Source organism: Gossypium raimondii, chromosome 13 (assembly GCF_025698545.1).
Source record: "Gossypium raimondii isolate GPD5lz chromosome 13, ASM2569854v1, whole genome shotgun sequence".
NCBI lineage: Eukaryota > Viridiplantae > Streptophyta > Magnoliopsida > Malvales > Malvaceae > Gossypium > Gossypium raimondii.
This window is the reverse complement of record NC_068577.1, coordinates 36,363,634-36,371,367: the sequence shown is the minus strand read 5'-3', so window position 1 is coordinate 36,371,367 and position 7,734 is coordinate 36,363,634.

The window sequence follows — 7,734 nt, the reverse complement described above, 5'->3', positions numbered from 1 at the left end:
ATATTTAAAAGATTGTTTGCAGAATAAATATTTAAAACATAAATAAAAATAATCAGTTTTAAAATATATATTTTAAAAATTATTTAAAATATATTTGAATATATTGTTAAAAATAAAGAAATATAGAAATAAATTTATAAATTATTCATAAATTTTTTAAAATTTTAGGTAAACTACAGATAGTTACCCAATTATATTTTAAGCAACCAAAATAAATAAGTTTACAATTTAAGCACTCACGTTACAGTTCAATCATTTTAAGGGTGACTAAAATGAAATTTTTTATAATTAGATGACTATATGTAGTTTACCCAAAAATTTAAAACAACATAATTTATAAATATTTTAAAATATTAAATTAATTAATTTTAAAACTTATTTTAAATATTGTGTTAGGCTAAAGAATATTTAAAATATATCAAAATTTTAATTACATATTAAAACAACATTCTTTTATAAAAACAAATGAAGATGCACACGAGGAAAACACAAGTATTATATGTTGGTTAGAGAAATTTTAAGTTATTGTGTTTAATTTTATACAAAACATATTAAGGTATTATACATATTAAGATACATAAAATAATTTTATCTGTATTTTCAAATCTAAGTATTTAACTTTTAAATTAAATTTATGTAAAAAAAAGTCACTTTCTAAGTTTTTGAACATATCAATTATGAATCACTTTTGTATACGTGTATACGTGTATATGTACATATATATATAATGGTTTAATTTCAACCTTTTAATTTCTTTACCATATTAAATGTATAATTTATATAAATATATAAATTTAATACATTTTAATTAATAGGTAAAAATATTATTTCTATACTTTTATTTATCATCCATTTATAAATTAAAATTTAGACAAATATTCAATTAATTAGATAATGTCTATAGTTTTTTTTTCATCAAATAAATTATATAGTTTTTTTAATTAGATAAACATTTAAATAAATAAAAAATAACTAGATAATTTATTCATTTGATTTAACTTAAATATTCAATTGAATTCCTTGTATTGATGGTTGTTGGCCGTCATAAGGGAAACAGTCATGGCATGGGTCGTTTTCCTTGGTAACGTGTTGAACGATTGGACCCAATGAGCATATGTACATCGTCTAAATTAGTACCAGACTCGGGACCAATGTCACCCAATCTTTCAAACCCCAATTGAGTGCTTTCTTGCCTTGAACCATACCAGGTGGTTTAAGTTTTTCTACAATTTTCACCCTTTAATAAGAATAGACCATGCTAAAACCCTTATTTTTCTTTTTAATTCAAATTTACTTTTATCCTATTCATTCTTAGACCATTGATAATTTTGTGTAACACCCCTTTCCCGAATTGATCATCAGGTCCGAGCTACAGGATGCTACATTCGCTGTCGGAGCAACTACAGTCAATGTATAATAAAATATTAGCAAGCATATGTAATTCAATACCAAACATGATCATTTATGGTTAAAAAATCAAAATTGAATCTTAATCAAGCTTACGAAAGCTCTTTTAACAACTCGAGCATGAAATATGACCAAATTGTAAAGTTTTAAGATTTCAGGACCGACACCATGTTGTTACCTTCTCCACGTCGTGTCGTCGCCAAATAGTTTGTCACATCGTGACCTCAGGCCACTCCTCAACGTTGCGACGAGGTAGGTTGCTCGTCAGGACGTGGACTCTGTTTCTGGTAAATATGAACTATTTGGTACCTATCTCAAGCTTTCCACCAAACCTAATCAATTCAACAAGCTAAATTATTAATCACATTAGTATTCAATATGGCTTTCCTTGACATACGTTGATGCAACTAATACATATCATCAAATACAACTAAATAGGTTAGTCCATTTGCATAACAAGATCATTAAGTAAGAAATCACATACCACACTTCAAATTGAATGCATACGCAATCTAAATCCTAATCATTTCAAGGTTTCCACTTTCATTAGATCAAAGTTTACCCCGAGGGAACTATAGTAAAACGAACTCAGATATACATGAATATTTTTCTCACACAAGCTGACATAGATCAAAGTTGCTCACACAAGTTGACATCATATTGAGGTTACTATTCTAGGCTAAACCAACGATACGTATAACTCGAGAATCTGCGACAAATGCTAGATCTTGTATCATGATGTAAATCCTTGATCAATCACGTGTATAACCCTAATGGCATGCCATACGTATCCTAATCTTTTACTAAGTTCATATGAGCATCGTTTTTGTATTCATGTCATTAACATACCTTGTATCATTTTACATATTTCATACAAGTCCTGCAAACATTCAAAATTTATATTGGTACTTCGTACCCTTTCATAATAGCCAATATTTTTATGCTTTTCAATTTAACCCATTTAAAGCCAAATATATCAATTTTACCAATTTCACTTTAATCTAAACATATTAATGAAATAAACACAATTCAAAATAGCATCAAATAAAATAGTAAGTTTCATATGAACTTACCTGGCAAAAACAACAAACAAGTTGAAACTTCAAGGACTAATCTACAATTTTTGTTGTTCCCTGATTATCCTCGATTTGATCCAATTCTTGATCTAAACAATTATTCCATTCAATTTATCAATATTTGAAATTTATACATTATGTCATGATATGAATAAACCTATGAAATTTTATTTTTCGATACCCTATATTTTTACATTTTATTCAATTTAGCCCTAAAACCCAAATAGCCATAAATTTCAATTTTTAGCTTTGGTTTTAAAATAATTTTCAATCACATCCCTTAGGGACCCTCTATATGTATAATTACGAAATTTCACATAGACTTTACATTTTATACACTTTAATCCTTTTGTGCAACACTAACAATTAAACATTACAATATAGCCTTTTTTTTCACATCTAAGCTTAAAATCTATCAATTTAACACCAAGTTCTTCAAGAAACCAACAATGGAAACTTTTAAAAACTTTAACAGTTTTAAAAATTGGTACATGCGCTAACAAAATCAAGTTCCTATGACCTCAAAAACATAAAAATTATAAGAAAATGACTTGATTGAACTCACCAATTGATAGCTGAAAGTTTGAAGCTTCAAAATTGGTTTCATTAGGTTTTTCTTTAGTTTGTTTCAGTGAAGAAGAAGAAATAAAGATGACATCCCACTTATTTTTGTTATTTATACCTATATTTAGATTTAATTAAGTAAATTTAATTAACTTAGACTTAGTTAGCTTAGCTTAATCACATATATAAATCACATTCCACTAATTCAGTTAAGAAATGATTTAATATCCTTTTGGACCTTTGTCTAATTGCAATTTAAGTCCTTAATCCTTTGGTCAATTAAAACCTATAGTGATAAGAATTTTAAAATTTAGTCCCTATATTTTAATTAAGCAATTAATATGCAAAATGGAAGGACTAAAATTTAATATTATATTATACCAATTCCATAAATATTTATATTTAATATTTACGAATTCGATTTACGAAAATAGGGTTCCAAAACCACCTTTTTTTAGCAACATTAAAAATCGAGATGTTATAGCTCTCCCCCCTTTAAGAAATTTCGTCCTTAAAATTTACTTGAGAAAAGATATGTGTATTGGGATTACATAGTCTCTTCCAGTTCCATGTAGCCTCTCCAGTACCGTGACGGTGCTACATTACTTTCACTAATGCCACACGTTTTCTCTCAACTCTTGTACTTCTCAAGCTAAAATCTTAACTGGTTCTTCACCATAAGTTAAATAAGGTTGTAACTCAATTTCATCTGGACTTAATACATGATAGGGATCAAATCTATACTTTTGTAGCATCGACACATGAAAGACATTCTGAATCTTGTCTAATTTCGGAAGCAGAGCTAGTTAATACACTGCAGGTTCAATTCTTTCAAGAATCTTATACGACCCAATAAACCTCAGACTGAGCTTCCCTTTTCTGTCGAAACGTAGAACCTTCCTTTAGGAAGAAACTTTCAGGAAGACTTTATCACCAATCTCGAATTCAATGTCTTTTCTTTTCAAGTCAACATAGGACTTTTGTCGGTCTGAGGCAGCTTTTAAACAGTCTCGAATAAGCCCAAACTTTTTCTTCCATTTTTCGCATCAAATCTATTCATGCAAACTTTCTTTCACTCAACTTTGACTAGCATAAAAGAGTTCGACAATTACGACCATAAAAGCCTTATAAGGTGTCATTTTGATGCTAATCCGATAACAGTTGTTGTAAGCAAACTTAGCTAACGATAGAATTTTTTCCCAACTGTCTTCAAATTCAATAGCACAACAAGGTAACATATCCTCAAGTATCTAAATTACTATCCCTGACTATCCATCGTTTTGAGGATGAAAAACTGTACTAAATTTTAACTTTGTGCCAAGAGCTTCGTGTAACTTACCCCAAAATTTGGAGGTAAATCTCAGATTTCTATCTGCAATAATAGACAGAGGCACACTGTGTAATTTAACAAAATTGGAGATATAAATTTTAGCCAACTTCTTGAGTGAATAGTTGATTCTCACAAGAATGAGCTGATTTAGTCAATCTATAAACTATTACCTAGACCGCATCTTTCTTTTTCAGTACCTGATATGAAATCCATAGTGATTCACTCCTATTTCCATTCTAGACTCATTATAGGCTACAATAAACCTGACGAAACTTGATGTTCTACTTTAACCTATTGACATACCAGACATTTTACCACGTACTCGATAATCTCTCTTTTCATTCCTGGCCACTAGTACCATGGTTTCAGGTCATTATACATCTTATTGCTACCTAGATGTATCGTGTAAGCGCTACTGTGAGCTTCGTGCATAATGTCTTGTTCCAACTCTAAATTCTCTGGTACACAAAAATGATTCTGAAAGTATAAACTTTCGTTATCATCAACATTGAACTCGGTGGTCTGCTTATTTTCAACAAGTTTACGTTTCACTTGCAACTTGGAACCATCTTTTTGCAACATTCAGATCTTCTGAAGAGAAATAGGTTTAGCTCTCAACTCGGCTAAAATAAAACCATCTTGCTCCAAGGTCAAACAAGCATTCATCACCTTTAAGACAAATGGGATTTTTGATTCAGGACATCAACTACAACATTAGCCTTCCGAGGATGATAATCTATAATCAGATCATAATCTTTAAGCCGTTTAAGCCATCTGCGTTGTCTTAAAGTCAATTCTTTCTGCATCAACAAGTATTTTAGACTTTTGTGGTCTGTGAAAATGTGACATTTTCCCCCGTATAAATAGTGTCCCCATATTTTCAGAGTGAAAACCACTACTGCAAGTTCTAGATCATGAGTAGGATAATTCTTCTCGTGTGACTTAAGTTACCGATAAGAATAAGCAATTACTTTTCCTTCTTACATCAGTACACAACCTAGGTTCTTAAGTGAAACATCGCTGAACACTACAAATTCTTTTCCTGATCCAGGCTGAGTTAAAACCGAAGTTTCTGTTAACATTGCTTTCAACTATTCAAAACTTTGCTGGCACTTTTTTGACCAAACAAAGCTGACATTCTTTTGTAACAATTTTGTGAATGAGAGGGCTATCATCGAGAATCCTTTCAAGAATCATCAACAGTGTCCGACCAATCCCAAAAAACTTCGTACCTTAGTGACATTCTTCAGGGGTTCTCTAACAATCCAGTTTCTAGTGGTATCAAAAAAGGCAGTTTCGGGACCCCATTTCTGTAAATCGGGCCTGTAATATTTATGGAGTTATTATATAGGTGAATTGAATTTTGGATAGGTAATTTAGTCGAGTTAGTGATTAATTAAGGTTCAATGACTAAATTGTAAATTCCAATTGCTATAGATTTTTTTAATTTGAAAATGGCTTGAGGACTTAAATTACAATTAACTAAAGGTCCAAACAACAATTAGACCATGATTAAAGATTAAGAAGCGGACAATTTAAGCATGTGACTATTAAATAAATTAAAATATTTATTACATATTAGATTAAGTTTAATTACTTAATTAACTAAGTTCATAAAGCTATATATACATGAAATTTGGTGGGGAGAAAGAGAAAACTCATCCTCCCAACCGAACCAAAAGAAAGAAACAAAAAGAAGAAGCCATTTTCATATGTTTAAGCTTTTTAGCTTCAAAATTCAAGTAAGACCCTAATTAATTTATTGTAAATTTTATAGATTTGAGGTCATGGGAGCTTGATTTAGCTAGCCCATGTACCAATTTGTAAAACTGATAAAATTTTGAAAGATGTCATTTTTATAATTGAAAGTTTTAGGTGTTAAATGGATAGATTTTAAGCTTAGATATGAAAAAGGACTAAATTGTAAATTTAATTGATAAATTGAAAATTGGAAATAGGAATAGTAAAAAAGAGGTCCCTAATGAATATTAGTGAAATCAGATTTCAACTTGGAGCTTTAAATTGAAAGTTAGGTTAGTCTCACCTTTAGGGACTAAATTGAATAAATTGTAAAATTTGCATAAATTGATGATTTATTGTGAATTATCTAAATATTGATGGTGTTGTATGTTTATGTTAATCCATATTTGACATCAACCCAGATTCATCAAGAGGGAAAGAAAAATCTTAAGTCATCGACAAGTAGCTTGGAATTTCTGGTTTGTATTTCTATAATTTGAACTACTTGAATTGCTCGATATTTCTATTATTTTGCATGGTATGATATTGAGGTAATTTAAATATTATTGGTTGAATCATATTGGTATGAATTTGATTGATTATCAAGATAGAGCACTAAATTGAATAAAATTAAAAATGGTATAACTTGATAAATTTGTTAAATTGGCTATGAATTGAGATGACTCACGTTATGCTATATATATTGATAAATTGGCTAATGAATTGGACATATGAAATGCAAAATCAAGCTATATTATAAATTGGATGATTTGTTACCCGATTAATTATTCGAGTAGAGTCAGATATAGTTGGCATGTCATAAAATAAACTGTGTACAGGTTGCTTCGACTACAGGTCGATGAATGTTGGGCACAATATCTATTTCGGTTATACTGATGAGCACTGGGCATAAATTTATTTACTTAGTATAAGTAGGGGCATTATATGTTATTGATTATTACATATGTTATTTTATTTTAAATTATAAAAATACCATTGAGTTTTATCGTTCAACATACGATTTTATTTTACACGCGCATGTTAGGTACAATTCGAGATCTTGAGCATCGACTTCAATATCTAGTAAAAATCCCAAACAAAACAATGTTGGTGAACCTCTTTTGTTAGTTATATGGCATGTATCTAGGAAAGTCATTTTGGTATAGTTTGATGCTTATAAACTTTGGATGTTAGATTTGGAATGGTGAATATAGATTATGCATGATATAAATGCAATTTGTAGTTCTTTTAATTCTAATTAAGGTATGAAGTAAGTGATTGAATTATGTTTGAGAGGTAATACATAAATATTTGTTTGTATTTTCCATGTTATGGAATTGATGCTTATTGGTGAGATTAGGTTGTTGTTTAAAAGAAGATGATGAAAAGAAAGGATTGTCTATATGTATGTATGGTGTCTTAGTTTGATATTATATCTATTAGAAATGTATGAATGGCTGAAAACAAAATGAGTTCTGGTATATGCTTAGTTGGTTTGAAACTTACAGGTAATGAGGAATAAAAAAATTACAGAAACAATACGTGTCATCGTGATGTCGTTCGAATGTTGTCGCAACGAGAAATGACCTATAATGTCACGTTGAGATGAGGAACCTT